Below are 19,092 nucleotides of genomic sequence, written 5' to 3'. Positions count from 1 at the left end.
TCATTTTAAAGATATTTTAAAGATAATTTAAGTTAATTTGACAGTTGACACACTTTAAGCATTATCGTATCGCATATTGAATATCGCATTATTTAATGAGTTATCGCATATCTCATTTTTATTCAATATCGTGCAGCCCTCTGCTATTATGAAACATTTGGCTGTTTATCTCTTTTGATGTGATAAAAACACTAAATAATAATTTTAACTATGTATTGGTATGTAATTTACGGTAGTGTAAGGTGCTGAAAAAAGCTTTAAAATGGCCCTGGAAAGTGCTTGAAAAGTGCTTGAATTTGACCTTGGAAAAAGTGTACGAACCCTGTCTCATCCTCCTGCTCCCTTTCCTGCCTCCTCTCATCCCCCTGTTCCCCTTTCTGCCTCCTCTCATCCCCCTGCTCCCCTTTCTGCCTCCTCTCATCCTCCTGCTCCCTTTCCTGCCTCCTCTCATCCCCCTGTTCCCCTTTCTGCCTCCTCTCATCCTCCTGCTCCCCTTTCCTGCCTCCTCTCATCCCCCTGTTCCCCTTTCTGCCTCCTCTCATCCTCCTGCTCCCCTTTCTGCCTCCTCTCATCCCCCTGCTCCCTTTCCTGCCTCCTCTCATCCCCCTGTTCCCCTTTCTGCCTCCTCTCATCCTCCTGCTCCCCTTTCTGCCTCCTCTCATCCTCCTGCTCCCCTTTCTGCCTCCTCTCATCCCCTGCTCCCTTTCCTGCCTCCTCTCATCCTCCTGCTCCCCTTTCCTGCCTCCTCTAATCCTCCTGCTCCCCTTTCCTGCCTCCTCTCATCCCCCTGTTCCCCTTTCTGCCTCCTCTCATCCTCCTGCTCCCCTTTCTGCCTCCTCTCATCCTCCTGCTCCCCTTTCTGCCTCCTCTCATCCTCCTGCTCCCTTTCCTGCCTCCTCTCATCCTCCTGCTCCCCTTTCCTGCCTCCTCTAATCCTCCTGCTCCCCTTTCCTGCCTCCTCTCATCCCCCTGTTCCCCTTTCTGCCTCCTCTCATCCTCCTGCTCCCCTTTCTGCCTCCTCTCATCCTCCTGCTCCCCTTTCTGCCTCCTCTCATCCTCCTGCTCCCTTTCCTGCCTCCTCTCATCCTCCTGCTCCCCTTTCCTGCCTCCTCTAATCCTCCTGCTCCCCTTTCCTGCCTCCTCTCATCCCCCTGTTCCCCTTTCTGCCTCCTCTCATCCTCCTGCTCCCCTTTCTGCCTCCTCTCATCCTCCTGCTCCCCTTTCTGCCTCCTCTCATCCTCCTGCTCCCTTTCCTGCCTCCTCTCATCCTCCTGCTCCCCTTTCCTGCCTCCTCTAATCCTCCTGCTCCCCTTTCCTGCCTCCTCTCATCCCCCTGTTCCCCTTTCTGCCTCCTCTCATCCTCCTGCTCCCTTTCCTGCCTCCTCTCATCCCCCTGTTCCCCTTTCTGCCTCCTCTCATCCTCCTGCTCCCCTTTCCTGCCTCCTCTCATCCTCCTGCTCCCCTTTCTGCCTCCTCTCATCCCCCTGCTCCCTTTCCTGCCTCCTCTCATCCCCCTGTTCCCCTTTCTGCCTCCTCTCATCCTCCTGCTCCCCTTTCTGCCTCCTCTCATCCCCCTGCTCCCTTTCCTGCCTCCTCTCATCCTCCTGCTCCCCTTTCTGCCTCCTCTCATCCTCCTGCTCCCCTTTCTGCCTCCTCTCATCCTCCTGCTCCCCTTTCTGCCTCCTCTCATCCCCCTGTTCCCCTTTCTGCCTCCTCTCATCCTCCTGCTCCCCTTTCTGCCTCCTCTAATCCTCCTGCTCCCCTTTCCTGCCTCCTCTCATCCCCCTGTTCCCCTTTCTGCCTCCTCTCATCCTCCTGCTCCCTTTCCTGCCTCCTCTCATCCCCCTGTTCCCCTTTCTGCCTCCTCTCATCCTCCTGCTCCCCTTTCCTGCCTCCTCTCATCCTCCTGCTCCCCTTTCTGCCTCCTCTCATCCCCCTGCTCCCTTTCCTGCCTCCTCTCATCCCCCTGTTCCCCTTTCTGCCTCCTCTCATCCTCCTGCTCCCCTTTCTGCCTCCTCTCATCCCCCTGCTCCCTTTCCTGCCTCCTCTCATCCTCCTGCTCCCCTTTCTGCCTCCTCTCATCCTCCTGCTCCCCTTTCTGCCTCCTCTCATCCTCCTGCTCCCCTTTCTGCCTCCTCTCATCCTCCTGCTCCCCTTTCTGCCTCCTCTCATCCTCCTGCTCCCCTTTCTGCCTCCTCTAATCCTCCTGCTCCCCTTTCCTGCCTCCTCTCATCCCCCTGTTCCCCTTTCTGCCTCCTCTCATCCTCCTGCTCCCTTTCCTGCCTCCTCTCATCCCCCTGTTCCCCTTTCTGCCTCCTCTCATCCTCCTGCTCCCCTTTCCTGCCTCCTCTCATCCTCCTGCTCCCCTTTCTGCCTCCTCTCATCCCCCTGCTCCCTTTCCTGCCTCCTCTCATCCCCCTGTTCCCCTTTCTGCCTCCTCTCATCCTCCTGCTCCCCTTTCTGCCTCCTCTCATCCCCCTGCTCCCTTTCCTGCCTCCTCTCATCCCCCTGTTCCCCTTTCTGCCTCCTCTCATCCTCCTGCTCCCCTTTCTGCCTCCTCTCATCCCCCTGCTCCCTTTCTGCCTCCTCTCATCCCCCTGCTCCCTTTCCTGCCTCCTCTCATCCCCCTGTTCCCCTTTCTGCCTCCTCTCATCCTCCTGCTCCCCTTTCTGCCTCCTCTCATCCCCCTGCTCCCTTTCCTGCCTCCTCTCATCCCCCTGTTCCCCTTTCTGCCTCCTCTCATCCTCCTGCTCCCCTTTCTGCCTCCTCTCATCCTCCTGCTCCCTTTCCTGCCTCCTCTCATCCCCCTGTTCCCCTTTCTGCCTCCTCTCATCCTCCTGCTCCCCTTTCCTGCCTCCTCTCATCCTCCTGCTCCCCTTTCTGCCTCCTCTCATCCCCCTGCTCCCTTTCCTGCCTCCTCTCATCCCCCTGTTCCCCTTTCTGCCTCCTCTCATCCTCCTGCTCCCCTTTCTGCCTCCTCTCATCCCCCTGCTCCCCTTTCTGCCTCCTCTCATCCCCCTGCTCCCTTTCCTGCCTCCTCTCATCCCCCTGTTCCCCTTTCTGCCTCCTCTCATCCTCCTGCTCCCCTTTCTGCCTCCTCTCATCCTCCTGCTCCCCTTTCTGCCTCCTCTCATCCTCCTGCTCCCCTTTCTGCCTCCTCTCATCCTCCTGCTCCCTTTCCTGCCTCCTCTCATCCTCCTGCTCCCCTTTCCTGCCTCCTCTCATCCTCCTGCTCCCTTTCCTGCTTCCTCTCATCCCCCTGTTCCCCTTTCTGCCTCCTCTCATCCTCCTGCTCCCCTTTCTGCCTCCTCTCATCCTCCTGCTCCCTTTCCTGCCTCCTCTCATCCTCCTGCTCCCTTTCCTGCTTCCTCTCATCCCCCTGTTCCCCTTTCTGCCTCCTCTCATCCTCCTGCTCCCTTTCCTGCTTCCTCTCATCCCCCGTTCCCCTTTCTGCCTCCTCTCATCCTCCTGCTCCCCTTTCTGCCTCCTCTCATCCCCCTGCTCCCTTTCCTGCCTCCTCTCATCCCCCTGTTCCCCTTTCTGCCTCCTCTCATCCTCCTGCTCCCTTTCCTGCCTCCTCTCATCCCCCTGTTCCCCTTTCTGCCTCCTCTCATCCTCCTGCTCCCCTTTCCTGCCTCATCTCATCCTCCTGCTCCCCTTTCTGCCTCCTATCATCCCCCTGCTCCCTTTCCTGCCTCCTCTCATCCCCCTGTTCCCCTTTCTGCCTCCTCTCATCCTCGCATGCCTCCTCTCCCTTTCCTGCCTCCTCTCATCCTCCTGCTCCCTTTCCTGCCTCCTCTCATCCTCCTGCTCCCTTTCCTGCCTCCTCTCATCCTCCTGCTCCCTTTCCTGCCTCCTCTCATCCTCCTGCTCCCTTTCTGCCTCCTCTCAACCTCCTGCTCCCTTTCCTGCCTCCTCTCATCCTCCTGCTCCCTTTCCTGCCTCCTCTCATCCTCCTGCTCCCTTTCCTGCCTCCTCTCATCCCCCTGTTCCCCTTTCTGCCTCCTCTCATCCTCCTGCTCCCTTTCCTGCTCCCTTTCCTGCCTCCTCTCATCCTCCTGCTCCCTTTCCTGCCTCCTCTCATCCTCCTGCTCCCTCTTCGTCCTTCTTGCAGCCTACTTCTGGCCTCCCAGGAGAAGGTGCCACAAAACCCCCAAAACGTCAAATAAAAGGTTAGTAATCAAAAGACTGTGCAAATGTAACGGGGTAACCTGAGTTGTGACATGTTGTGAGTGGTCAAAGTGGGATTTGGTGGAGGAACCCTAACATCTAGTAGCCTGATGTTGTCATACTCATATTCTAGTCAGAAAGTTTTTCTGATACTGCTCCATTGGGCTGTGATTATGGGTTGTGTTTTAACCGAACCAGGAAATGCTCTGCACTCAATTGGATAGACCTACAACCAATCAGAGCAACGGAGTAAATGACTGGCAACGCCCACTGATTATTTCCACCTCGAGTTGATGCCCATTTTGGTTGCTTCTTTCATTTGGTCCTCCATGAGTGCGACCAAAGGAGAAACAACAATGACCATAGGGTTTTCATTGCACACCATCTTCTTAGCGACCATCAGGACCAGCTGATAAATTAAACGTTTGCTGAATCCCGTAGGAAGACAGCAAAAACATCTTTCCGATCGACAAATGCGTGGTTCTCTGTTCCTCTTTTAAAATGAATGCGCTGTCTACATCTTCTATAACAGACGCGATGGCAGAATCTACACATCTGAGTTCTCCAGCGGCAGCAATTCTTTGTTGTAAACGAATTCAACCAGTTCAGACATACCTGCTTCTCAACGGATAAAGTCCAAACCGAACTTCCCCACCGTCAAAGTTCGGTTGGCATCCAGGCTAAGTTAGTTTTGGGGGAAAAAGTTTCCGTTGATGACAACATCAATCATGCTTAAATATGTTTTAATTACAGTTTAAATAGAGCCCAGGTTGAAATTAACAAAAGTTTCCCCGTAATGCCCAGTTTTGGTGTTGACCAAAATTCACTGATTGATCGATTTAAAAAAAAAAAAACATTAATCTTAAATTCATATTCAGCACTGCACAATTAACTATAGTTCTGTTTAACATTTGAATTAGTGCTTTTGTATTATTGTACTGTATATTGACTGCTATGTTGCAGAAGGGAGTTACAAACTGCCTGCCTGCCAACCTGTTGTAATGTTACAAATAAATCTACCTTGTACCATGTATATCTTGCTAAACTTTTGATATCTCTGTAGGAACACTGGCCCAAATCTAACGCAGTCTACTACAAACCAAATATAATTTTTCATTTGTCATTTTTCAGAATGCAGAAAACATCGTGCCCAGAAAATCTTCCCATACCAAGGCATTGTGGACAGAAGAGTTATAAATGTGAGTAATTTTCCCTTTGTTTCTCTTGGTCTTTTGCCTTTGTGTCAGCAAAAGCCATGGCAGGAGACATTATGTCTCCACTTCCACGCCACTGTACATGAATGAAGCCAAAACATCCAGAATACTGCCACTGATATTATTTTGAACCCGAGTCTGTGCAGATTAGGAGTGCAGCCGTAGTATCAATATCATGCCAATATACCTATCCAAAAAATTCGCTCTTTATATAGCTGACTGATTTACCAAACTTATCAGATGAAATGAACATTTGAACATAAGCGTGATGACAACTACCTAAAATGACAGAAACCATCTTTGTGAGAAATGTATCTGGATTGTACTCTGTTTTTTTTTTTTTGGCCCTTGTCCCATTCGCTAACATGAGCCATTTTTACGATATCAATGTCCGGAGAATCCAGTCCAGGACCTGAGTCCGAAATACATGTAATTAGAATGTAAGAGTTAACAATGCCTCTTAATTCATAGGTTGGCAAAAAAAAAAAGAAAAAAATTTGAACATTCCATTTGTAATCGGTAGCATTCTTTTCCCTTTGTTGTTGTTACAATAAACAAATTACCATGTAAAGTTAACTTTTACTGGATGAAATTTTTTTTTTTTTTTTTTTTTTTTTTTAACTAACCAGACAGTCCTCATGGCCCATAACACATTTAGAGGGAATTCAATTTCAAGCCTATAATAGCCTGTCAATTCAAACAAGATCCAAGAAAGAAGTTTACCATTATCTGGTGTTAATTGTATACTGCTCTGTTTCTGTATGTACAGTATATCGTTTGCATATTTATGCAATATCAATTATTTGTATTGCAATGTCTATTTCTAATATTCTTTCACAAGTGGGATAGCTTTATTTATTCTATTGAAATAAAAAAAAGGGATTTGAGAATTTTGGGTTAGATTGGTTAGTGTTCAATCCTGATGTTTGGAGTGTGAGACAAAGGTACTGACAACTAAATGCTGAAAGACTAAAACCCACAGGAGTCATGTGTGGAGTTGGTTTAAAAGTATTTACTGATTAAAACTGTTACATTAAGTAGCAATTTGTACCAAAAAAAATAAATAAATAAATAAATAAATAAAAAACGAAACAGACAAACAGATTACAATTCAGGGTGATAACTAATTTCTGTAATAATGTTTATACAATTTGTTTAGCTGTTTCGGAGTCACCGCTGCTGTCGCTGCTCTCTAGTGTTTCAGCATGCTGTGTCCTACTATATTTGGTTGCCAACCCCTGGAAATGGCATCCTATGTAGCATGAGCAGTTCTTCTGACAACCTTTAACCAGAGATGGGCACAAATACATCAAAAAGTATTTAATTAAAATACAAGTAATTTGTAATTTGAAAATACAACAATCAGAGTTATATTAAAAAGTGTCCTGGCTCTTCCAAGCTTTATAATGACAGTCAATGGGTATATTTTTCATAAAAGTGCATCTGTCCATCATAAAAGTGCATCTGTCCATCATAAAAGTACATCTATCCATCATAAAAGCGTATCTATCCATCATAAAAGTACATCTATCCATCATAAAAGTACATCTGTCCATCATAAAAGTGCATCTATCCATCATAAAAGTGCATCTATCCATCATAAAAGTGCGTCTATCCATCATAAAAGTGCATCTGTCCATCATAAAAGTGCATCTATCCATCATAAAAGTGCATCTATCATCACAAAAGTGCATCTGTCCATCATAAAAGTGCATCTATCCATCATAAAAGTGCATCTATCCATCATAAAAGTGCATCTATCCATCATAAAAGTGCATGTGTCAATCATAAAAGTGCATCTATCCATCATAAAAGTGCATCTATCCATCACAAAAGTGCATCTATCCATCATAAAAGTGCATCTATCCATCATAAAAGTGCGTCTATCCATCATAAAAGTGCATCTGTCCATCATAAAAGTGCATCTATCCATCATAAAAGTGCATCTATCCATCATAAAAGTGCATATGTCCATCATAAAAGTGCATCTATCCATCATAAAAGTGCATCTATCCATCATAAAAGTGCATCTATCCATCATAAAAGTGCATGTGTCAATCATAAAAGTGCATCTATCCATCATAAAAGTGCATCTATCCATCACAAAAGTGCATCTATCCATCATAAAAGTGCATCTATCCATCATAAAAGTGCATGTGTCAATCATAAAAGTGCATCTATCCATCATAAAAGTGCTTCTATCCATCATAAAAGCGCTTCTATCCATCATAAAAGTGCATCTATCCATCATAAAAGTGCATCTATCCATCAAAAAAGTACATCTATGATGGATAGACACACTTTTATGATAGATAGACACACTTTTATGATGGATAGATGCACTTTTATGATGGATAGATGTACTTTTATAATGGATAGATGCACTTTTATGATGGATAGATGCACTTTTATGATTGACACATGCACTTTTATGATGGATAGATGCACTTTTATGATGGATAGATGCACTTTTGTGATGGAAAGATGCACTTTTATGATTGACACATGCACTTTTATGATGGATAGATGCACTTTTATGATGGATAGATGCACTTTTATGATTGACACATGCACTTTTATGATGGATAGATGCACTTTTATGATGGATAGATGCACTTTTATGATGGATAGATGCACTTTTATGATTGACATATGCACTTTTATGATGGATAGATGCACTTTTATGATGGATAGATGCACTTTTATGATTGACACATGCACTTTTATGATGGATAGATGCACTTTTGTGATGGATAGATGCACTTTTATGATGGACATATGCACTTTTATGATTGACACATGCACTTTTATGATGGATAGATGCACTTTTGTGATGGATAGATGCACTTTTATGATGGATAGATGCACTTTTATGATTGACACATGCACTTTTATGATGGATAGATGCACTTTTGTGATGGATAGATGCACTTTTATGATGGGTAGATGCACTTTTATGATTGACATGCACTTTTATGATGGATAGATGCACTTTTATGATGGACAGATGCACTTTTATGATGGATAGATGCACTTTTATGATGGACAGATGTACTTTTATGATGGATAGATACGCTTTTATGATGGATAGATGTACACTGTAAAAAATGAATCATGAGTCTTGTAATTTTCATTAAAAAAATTGAGGTGATCATTAAAAATATTATGTATATTTTATTAAGAAAATTGTGGTTCAGTTTTTGTTGAAAATATTGAGAACATTTCACTAATAACACCAAGAGATGCATTTTCCTATTTTTTTAAAGGAAACATACACAATTTTAAGGCTTGAATTGAGGAACTGATAAACCTCACAAAATTAAGGAAAAGGGGCTACCTATTTATTTTTAGAGAATTAGCTCATTTATGCAACACCATTGTTTGTTCCCAGCATGCTTTGCACATGGCTGGAAATGGAGAGTAAATCTTGAAATAAAGTGTTATTTCATGTGTTGTTGAGTAAAGGGAAACATCTGTTAATGTTTAATGTTCAGGTATGTTTGACATTTGAAAGAGATCTATTATGTTAAAGTTTTGATAGTTACCATTGTGCAGAAGAGTAGGGCTTATGGTTAGGTTGTTAGTAACTGCATTTTTAAATATTCTGAAGCATGTTGTTTTATACATGTAGCAATAGCTCTGCTAATGATAGTGCAGTAACAAGTTTGATTCTGTGCTGTCCTAGCAACATACAGTCTTATTATAAAACAATATATCTCATAGTTAAATATAAACAGGTCATATCCATTCACTTTACTCCACACAATTTTGAGAATAAAAAATACTTAAAATAAAAAAGCACATTTCACTAAAAATTTTTAATTCATTATGTCTAAATAAATTAGGGCATTTTACATGATTTATTCAGGTAGATTCCATGAATGAAACCAAGCTTAACTACTCAAAAAATAGTATGTGTAATATTGTTACCATAATTTTTTTAAGTAAATAGCAGTAAAAATTTTTACAGTGTACTTTTATGATGGATAGATACGCTTTTATGATGGACAGATGCACTTTTATGATGGACAGATGCACTTTTATGATGGATAGATGCACTTTGATGAAAAATATACCCATTGACTGTCATTATAAAGCTTGGAAGAGCCAGGACACTTTTTAAAGGGGACATATCATGCCAAATCCACTTTTTTAGCCCTTAAATGCATTTTGTTGTATATTTGGAGTGTTTAGAAGTACAGAAAAGTTGAAATTATTCTCTTCAGGTTCTTCGTTGATATCTTCTGTTTTGGCCTTATTTTTCAACCGTTTTTTTTATTTTTTTTATTTTTTTTATTAGAATTCAATTAACAAACATACAAACATCACAGTTCGTAAACAAATAGTACACACACACACAAAAAAAAAAAAAATATATATATATATATCTATATATATATACAAAACAGAGTCATCAAATACAAATTAATATTAAACAATAATAATAAAAAATAATAATAATAATAATAATAATAATTACATAATATATATATATATATTAAAAAAAAGACTTACAAACTTTATTATTTGTAAATAAGTATTTTTATATTTTCAATTGAAAAGTTTGGAATATATATCAGTTGCTGACATAGCCTTCTTATTTTTTACCAATTTAAGAGACTCAAAATATATTTCAGTTTCAGTTTGGAAGAATTTAAAACATGGTCTTGATTTAGAAAATTTTGCTTTATGAATATGAAACTTACCTAATAAAATAAAAATATTTACAATATTACATAAACTTCTATCTCTACAATCAAAATATGTAATGATCTGTTTCCCTTCAAGTGTTATTGAATGTTTTGTTTTAAAAGCCAGATAACTTTCAACACTTTTCCAAAATGTCCTGCAAAATGAACAACTATAAAAAAGATGAGTTAACGATTCTTGTTCTGTCTTGCAGAAACTACAAAGATTATCAACCGGTTTAAATTTTGAAATAAACAAATTTGTTGGATATATATTGTGTAATATTTTCAAATGTAATTCCTTAACTTTATTTGTGATACAAAATCTAAAAGGAACAAGCCACGCCTTATGCCAATTAATTTCAGAAAAATGAGAATTCCAGAAAAATTTCCCACGAGGTGTTATTTTCTTTAAATTTTAAAAACATTTTCTGATATGCCTATTAGTACAATTTCTACTCATAATATCCATACCGTTTATATAAAGAGTAAAATTAAAACCAAGAATTTTGTTTTGTTTTTTATAACCTTTCATTAGTTCTAATATGCCATTAGGTATAGCCTTGAAAACCGAGTTATATTCTTTGAATGTTATTGGGAATGCTTTCTCTTTGAGAAAAGATTCATAATTAAGTAATTGACTATTATCATCAAAAAGGTCTTTTAAAAAGATAATATTTCTATCTATCCATTTCTGTAAATAGAGTGACTTGTTCCCTTTAGTGATGCATTCATTATTCCAAATGATGGACTTGTGTGGAGAAAAGTTGTGCGAATGACAAAGTTTCCATGCCAGAAGAGCTTGCTGGTAAAAATGGGACAACTTCAGCGGCAATCTTGTAATATTGTAGTTACATTTCAATAAAAATTTTAGGCCTCCTACACTATTATAAATGTTGTTGGGGATAAAGTACCATATGGACTCAGGTGCTTTCAAACATTCCTTCAACCATTTTCACCTTAAAGGTATAATTTAAGTCACAAAAGTCCAAAAGATCAAATCCACCTTCATCCTTAAAACCAGAGAGCACTGCTTTTTTAACATGATGGTGTCTGTTTTTACACACAAAATTTGTAAATATACTATTTATATCTTTACATATTGAATCATTAACATCAAGAGATAGAGCAGGATAAACAAATCTTGAAATCCCTTCTGCTTTAGTCAAAAGAATCCTTTCTAAAATAGAAATATCTATTTGAAGCCATAAATTTAGAATTGTTTTAGTTTTCTTCAATTTAGGTAAAAAATTTAGTTGTTGACGTTCCTTGTGATCCTTGCAGATATGAATACCTAAATATTTTACACATTTCTTAACAGGTAAATTAATTTTTTTTACCTCATCAGTCTGATACAGGCATAAGATTTCACATTTAGATTTATTAAGCGTTAAACCCGAAGCAGCAGATAATTGGTCAATTATGGTTATAGCATTATCAATCTGATGTTTGTCACTCAAAAAGAGAGCTGTATCATCCGCTAATTGAGTTACTCTGATTTCTTTACCAAAAATAGACAATCCCTTAATAATAGGACAATGTTTAATATGTAATGACAGTAATTCAACCACCAGCAGGAACAAAAACGGTGAAATAGGGCAACCCTGGCGAACTGATCTCAGTACAGGAAATCTTTTTGTGGTATTTGGATATAATATTACAGAACTATCAATATTTTTATAAAGCATTTCAACTGTAGATATAAAATTTTGTCCGAAATCAAAAATCTGAAGTGCTTTAAATAAAAAATAATGTTCTACCGTATCAAATGCTTTATAAAAGTCTAGAAATATTATCAGTGCCTCAGTATTAATGTTATCAGAATAATCCAGCAAGTCGAGAACAAGTCTTATGTTAAAGCTAATGTGACGGTTAGACATAAATCCTGTTTGTGTTTCACTTATTATCTCATGAAGACCCCTTTTTAACCATTTAGCAAAAATTAACGATAAAATTTTGTAGTCAATATTTAAGAGTGTAATAGGTCTCCAATTTTCTATAATTAAATGATCTTTATCAGGCTTAGGGAGAAGACATATTAAACCTTGCTTCATACTCGAAGACATTTCCTTTTTCAAGATACATTCTTTAAATAAATCAAATATAGGATTTTCAATAATTTCCCAAAAATGCAAATAAAATTCAACTGAAAGCCCATCATTACCCAGCGATTTACCCTTTTTCATTGAACTAACAGCCTCTGAGATTTCCACTTTAGTAATGGGACGTTCGCAATCCAACTTAAACTGTTCAGATATAGTTGGTGTAAATGCATTAACTAATTCAATAAATTTATCACAATCATCAAATTGAATATTAGACTTATATATATTGCTATAAAATGTACCAACACATTTAGAAATGTCTACAGAATTAGAAGTGATGTTATTATCAATTTTAAGAGTAGTTAAATTATTTCTCTTGCGATTTCGTTTCTCTAAAGCAAAGAAATAACTCAATTTTTTTTCTCCATGCTCCAGCCATTTTGCTCGCGACCTTACAAATGCCCCTTTAGCCATTTCACTATACATATTATCAATTTCCTCTTTTAATTTTTTCATTATAGTTTCTTCTTTCTCTGAAAGATTATTCTTAGTCATTAAAATATTTAGATTATTCATAATACTTATTTCTTTTGCTATATTATTATTTGTTATTACTTTAGGCAAGGCAAGGCAAGGCACTTTTATTTATAGAGCACGTTTAAAACAGGCACTGCTGACCAAAGTGCTGTACAGTCAGTTCAAACAGTATAAAATACATAAATACACCAACAAACACAAACACATCATAACCCATCATAAAAAAAAACTTCGTTTAATTGCGGTTTCTCTAATTTTAAACTTGAAAAATTCCCATTTTTGTATGTGATTCTCTCCATTATTATCAAATATGCTTTTTGCTATTTTTTTTACTAAATCACAAAACTCCTTATCTTTTAATAAATTATTATTTAATTTCCAATAACCACGTATTTTACCATTTTGTTGTTTTGTTCCTGCTAAATGGATTGAAATTACTTTATGATCGGAAAATGGAGCATAGCTATGCGATGATTCTGCTACAAATTGCAGACAAGAGGGAGATACAAGCCATAGATCAATTCTAGACTGAGAGGATCTACTAAAATTGCTCCAGGTAAATTCGTTAATATCAGGGTTTAGAAAACGCCAAACATCTATAACTGCCAGTTGTTCACATATGTATGCAGTACTTTTAAATCTCGAATGTGGAGTTAATCTTACAGGTACTCTATCTACAAGATCATCCGGAGCATCATTATAGTCACCTCCAATAATCAAATGTGCCTCCTTATATTTGTTTTTAAAGGCTTAGAGTTTCAAACAAAGTTGTAAAAACATTATTTTTGCTTGAGCTGTATTGTTATAGTTATATAAATTACAAACTATAAAGAAGGAATTGTCTAATTTGAAAACCAAGATTATCCATCTACCCTCATTTGAGGTCGCTGATTCAATGATATCTCCTTTAAATGTATTAAGTAGAATGGCGACACCTGCTGATTGTTGAGAAGCATGACAAAAATAACATATATCACCCCACTGTGCTCTCCAAAACTTCACATCATCGTCCACCGAATGAGTCTCTTGTAAAAAAATTAAATCAGCATTCGTCTACTAAATAAAAAAAAATATTTCCTCTTGGTGTTATCGCGAATACCTCTGACATTCAAAGATATTATTTTTAAGGAGCCAAAACAGAAGTCTGTCATAATACAAACAAAGAAAAATAAAGAACTGGATGTTTGAAAAGTTATAAGAACTAGTTAAAGAAAAACGAAAAGAAAAAACGAACCTGAGATAAAAGTATAAATATTAACGTTAGCTTACCTCTTGTAGAAAACTCTGAACACGAGTACCTTAATAAACTCCTAAATATTTTAACGATTGGAGTAAACACATTGCTCTTTTAACTGCCTACAAGAAGAGCAAATTAACCTATGATCGTGTGACACCATTTGCTTAAATTGAAGCTCACATTAAAGATTTAACAAGTTTAACAAGTTATGCGGTGTGTCTCACACCGTTAATGACGACATCAGGACCCTGCCATTTCGTTTTCTTTCCGTCAGCACGCGCTTGCTTCACAAGAGGCCACAGTTTATTTCTGCATTGTCTCTCCAGTTGGGTTAAATCTTCCGTCATCCGAAGGTTCTTTTTCTTCATGACATCAGAGTTGAAAGAAGCTCTCCAAAGTTTGAATCTGAAATTGCGCATGGTAAACTGAATGATGATTGGACGTGTGCTTTTATCCTCTCTCGGGTGTCCGACCCTGTGCACAGTGTCCACCATGAAACCAAGCTTGCTCTTTTCCTCTGGAATGATTTCCGCAAAAATCTCCATCACCTCCTTCCTCACATCCTCGTTGCTGCTCTCCGGAAGATTCAGAAGACGAAGATTCCACCTTCTACTGTACCGCTCCGAATCTTCTTGTCTCTCCTTCAAGATAGTCATCTGGTCACTCATCATTTTTACTGCATCCTCAGTACCTTTCCATTGGATTTCTAGCCCTTTCACATTTTCTTGCACTTTAGCAATCTCAGCTGTGTTTTTCATGACCATTTCTTCAAACTTCAAAAAACGGTCGTTTAACCCATTAATGGCTTTAAGGATGTCAGCATTTGTAACTGCTTCCTCTTCTTTGGTAACGTTACAAACTTTCTTAGGATTTGGGCTTTTTGTGGGAGTATCAGGAAGAGGTGTACATAAACCGGAGAACGAACTTACAGCTTCTACATCCATTATCAAGCTTTCCTTTCTCACCTTCTTGGCATCTCTCTTTGACATCGTAGCACACTTGAGCGCGTGTCCTGGTTTAGCACTTTGGTTAGCAACAAGCAAAAGGTCTTTTATTCAAGCGAAATAACTTACTAGATGCAAGAGCAATGATCCACTCCTTCATTTATCAATAATAAAGTCTCAAAAATACAGTTTAAATCATTGGTGCTCGGTCAGAGTCCCGGAGCTCAGAATACACCGTCTACACCGGTCGCCATCTTGGACCAACCCCCTTATTTTTCAACCTGTTCAGATTTTTCTGTTATCTATGACGTTTTGTGAACTAATACGTCACAGTATTTGCAGCGGAACTGCCAAATAAGGACATCGGCTACCGGCTCAACACTTCGAGCAATCCGCCATTTTTATTTCTCGCTGCAATTCTGTAGTCCAAGCTAAAGGATGCAGAAGTTACAAGAGGGTAAGTTAAAATGTTCGGTTGTTGGATGTAGTAACCCACACGCTTCATTACACTGTCTAATGTAGATGAACTGCCGCGCGTGTGACAGTCATGTTTAACTGAAAGAACGAGCAGAGAGAGAGAGACCCGGTCGCGCGTGCGCGCGCACTCTCTCTTCGGAGCCAGACGAAAATGTAAACAAGACACCGTCTCCAAACTAGACGCTGTCTTGCTCTCTCTCCCTCGCACATATTAATCAAAATAAATCGACACGGTGGTAAAAGGTCGGAAGACCAAAGTTTCATGTGTAAATACAGTAACACACCATTGTGATACATCCATATGAAGACGTTGTTCTGCAGGTTCGTCGTCTTCATTTTCATCTCGCTCCGGCTCCGACTCTGGCTCGAACATGTAAGGCTGGCTGGACAAGTCTCCCGTTGTTGACATTTTGTCAATAACGTGTGAATAAAAAAGTTTCTGTGCCGCTAGATAATCGTATCTCTGCTATCAAACTACAAAAATGGCCGAACGGGGTGGAGTTGAACCTCTGCAAACTGGAGAGGGGGCGGGGTATGAAGTGTCTCAATTGTATAGGCCTATGTCACACTTCCTGCTTCCGGAACGCGTAGTAGGGATTCAGAACTTCCGGACAACTGTATTTCTCCATAAGGATTTATATTATCAGCCATAATGTCTAAACCATCCGAGGTAGACTGACCAGGAGCTATGAGGTTGTGAAACGAAGGTTTTTGCTCCTGTAGAAGCTATAAGTTTGTATGAAATCAACCTTGTTTTAAGAAAAACATGTTTTATCTGCGATCTTATGAAAAAAAACTACACTACCCACAATCCTAAGCGTAGCAGCAACGTCTGCTGATTGGTCCAACTCGCTGTTACCATAGAAACGTTTACCTAACTGGCGAACGGCCCGCCGCTGTTGTTGTAGTGTACCGGGTTGCTCTGCGTCAGGACATAGACAGCCATAACTCAGCTTTCACGCTTTTCCACTTGAGAGTTTTCATTTACCATCCGAACCACATCGTCATATGTGACTTCAGGCAGGTTGCGGAGAGATTTGGTCCAGCGTTATCTATCGGACTCCGCCATTGTAAAGAGCTAACCGGAAGAGCTGTATCCCTACTAAAAGACGTACTTCCAGTCTTCAATTTGTTCGTGATATAGGCCTATTTAAAGAGACCGCACCAAAACGAGTTGCTCTCAGACGCACATCAGAAAAGGGGTAGAAAAGGGGCCTGTGGAGCTATAATAATGAGGAATTCAGACCCAAGCATTGCAGTTCCGCTTTATATAGACTACAAATGTATGATTTATATGTAAAAAGGAACGATTTAAAAGCATGATATGTCTCCTTTAATATAACTCTGATTGTATTCTTCTGAAAGAAGAAAGTAATATACACCTAGGATGACATCAGGGTGAGTAAATCATGGGCTAATTTTCCTTTTTGGGTGAACTATCCCTAGGACCATAGACATAAAATACAAATAGTACTACCAAATTGCCTATCACAGTTTTTGGCAAGTAAATCACGTGATGTGACACATCCTATTGACCCTGTTCACATTTCTGGGTTTCTCAGAAGTGTAAGGCATCATAGTTGGGTTAACTTCTATAGCAGTGAATGAAAGACTACATTAAATATATATTTTTGTGTTCCAATTTGCTCAAATAGCAAAAGAAAAACGCCACAAAAGTGTTTTCACAACTTACAAAAAGAGTAAAAAAATAGATAATGGCAGTCGGAAGAAAGAAAGTTGTCAACTTTGTCACAGCCGCGCTATTAGAAACACCCTCACAGCAGCGTTAACTAGTTTTTGTGTAATATAATACAAATATAGTGTTATATGCGTAATTATATTTTATTATGACAGTTTGTGGCAACATGTACGTTAAAAGCGCATCTTCTGCACTAAACAATAATATTGCAATATTCTAGACTCTTACATGTACCTAAATACTTTTAAACCAACTCCACACATGACTCCTGTGGGTTTTAGTCTTTCAGCATTTAGTTGTCAGTACCTTTGTCTCACACTCCAAACACCAGGATTGAACACTAACCAACCTAACCCAAAATCCTCAAATCCCTTTTTTTTATTTCAATAGAATAAATAAAGCTATCCCACTTGTGAAAGAATATTAGAAATAGACATTGCAATACAAATAATTGATATTGCATAAATATGCAAACGATATACTGTACATACAGAAACAGAGCAGTATACAATTAACACCAGATAATGGTAAACTTCTTTCTTGGATCTTGTTTGAATTGGCAGGCTATTATAGGCTTGAAATTGAATTCCCTCTAAGTGTGTTATGGGCCATGAGGACTGTCTGGTTAGTAAAAAAAAATCAAAATATGATTTTATCCAGTAAAAGTTAACTTTACATGGTAATTTGGTTATTGTAAGAACAACAAAGGGAAAAGAATGCTACCGATTACAAATGGAATGTTCAATTTTTTTTTTTTTTTTTTTTTTTTTGCCTACCTATGAATTAAGAGGCATTGTTAACTCTTACATTCTAATTACATGTACAATCAAGGCATCAGATGAAAGCTTATCTTCCACTCTTTCTAAAGATGTGCTCAGTTTGTTTCTAGCATAAAGTATCAGGGAGATATGGCTCATGATTCATGAATATAATTAAACCGTTTTAGCATGTTTGGGTGATTCTGGGAGTTAAAGACGAATTTGAGGTAACATTGTTTTGACCCTAATTACAAGTTTCCAGCAGCTTGTTGACCGGGTTGGCCACCCAGGTTGTGATCCTCAGACATCATAGATTTCATTTTTATATGACAACCTTTTACAGCAGCCCATGTCTGCTAAACCCCCTTTGCCCCCTGGGTAAGTAGAGATCATAATGACCACGAAGCAGACAGAGAGATAGAGTCAAAACAAAGAGTTTATTGAAGACAAATTATTTATCACAATGCTAAAAAAGAGAGAGAATGATTACAAATGTGTTTGAGACATGAACTAAATTAAACAGTGACTAGTAATTACAAACACACGCAAAATCAATTTAACACAAAAAGGCTCAGAAAGGTTAGGATTAGCAAGATCATGTCTTCATAACTATAAACCTTTAACCTTATATGATACATTATACCTTATGAATTGAGCAATCTGAATAACTACATTTAGTACCATGACCACTCAAAATTAGTACACTACAAAGTTAAAGGAACTCAAATAATTTGAAGAAATCAATAAAAAAACCAATATATGAGTAATCCACTAAAAACACATGCATACATGTGTAACTATCACTGCACTATTGCTTTTCAAATTAAGAAGCATGCAGCTTAATCAATACCAGATCCCACATTAACACAATAACAGATAATAATCCTGAGCAAAAATACACAAAATAACTCTCCTTTACTCTCCTTATACAATCTGTGGCAAAAAAAAAAAAAAAAAAAAAACACCTGGGAAAACAGATTCCCCTGTTTGTATGATTAATTGTGTCCAACTTGTGTGGAAATGTCATTGTTGTTAAAGATGAAGAATATATACTGAGTATATTGAAACTGATCAATTAATTTCATCAAATAATTTTTTTTTGTCCATATGTTAATTGAAATGTAACAAAAATATGAAGCATATCTTACAATTTGTTTGTGCGATGCAAAATGTTCATGAAAAAAAAATGGATAACACGTGTACATTTTAGGTAAATTTAACTGTTGGAATTTTAGTCATTTAGTTTGGTATATTTCCAAATCAAGCAATCACTGAAAGATTTTTAGAGTTTATGTTTAATAATGCTGTGTCAAACATTGTGTT

At 39.1% G+C, this 19,092-nt stretch overlaps 1 protein-coding gene across 1 annotated transcript in view; it reads left to right on the top strand.

Moving 5' to 3' along the window:
• LOC307156318 (serine/threonine-protein kinase Nek4-like) overlaps nucleotides 1-19,092 on the top strand; it is a gene marked incomplete at its 3' end in the record, with an annotated part of 945,281 nt that overhangs the window by 722,699 nt on the left and 203,490 nt on the right. The window lies entirely within an intron of this gene.

The sequence above is a fragment of the Squalius cephalus genome (genome assembly GCF_949319135.1).
Source record: "Squalius cephalus genome assembly, chromosome: 3".
NCBI classification, from domain to species: domain Eukaryota; kingdom Metazoa; phylum Chordata; class Actinopteri; order Cypriniformes; family Leuciscidae; genus Squalius; species Squalius cephalus.
This window is presented reverse-complemented; position numbering and strand designations above follow the sequence as displayed.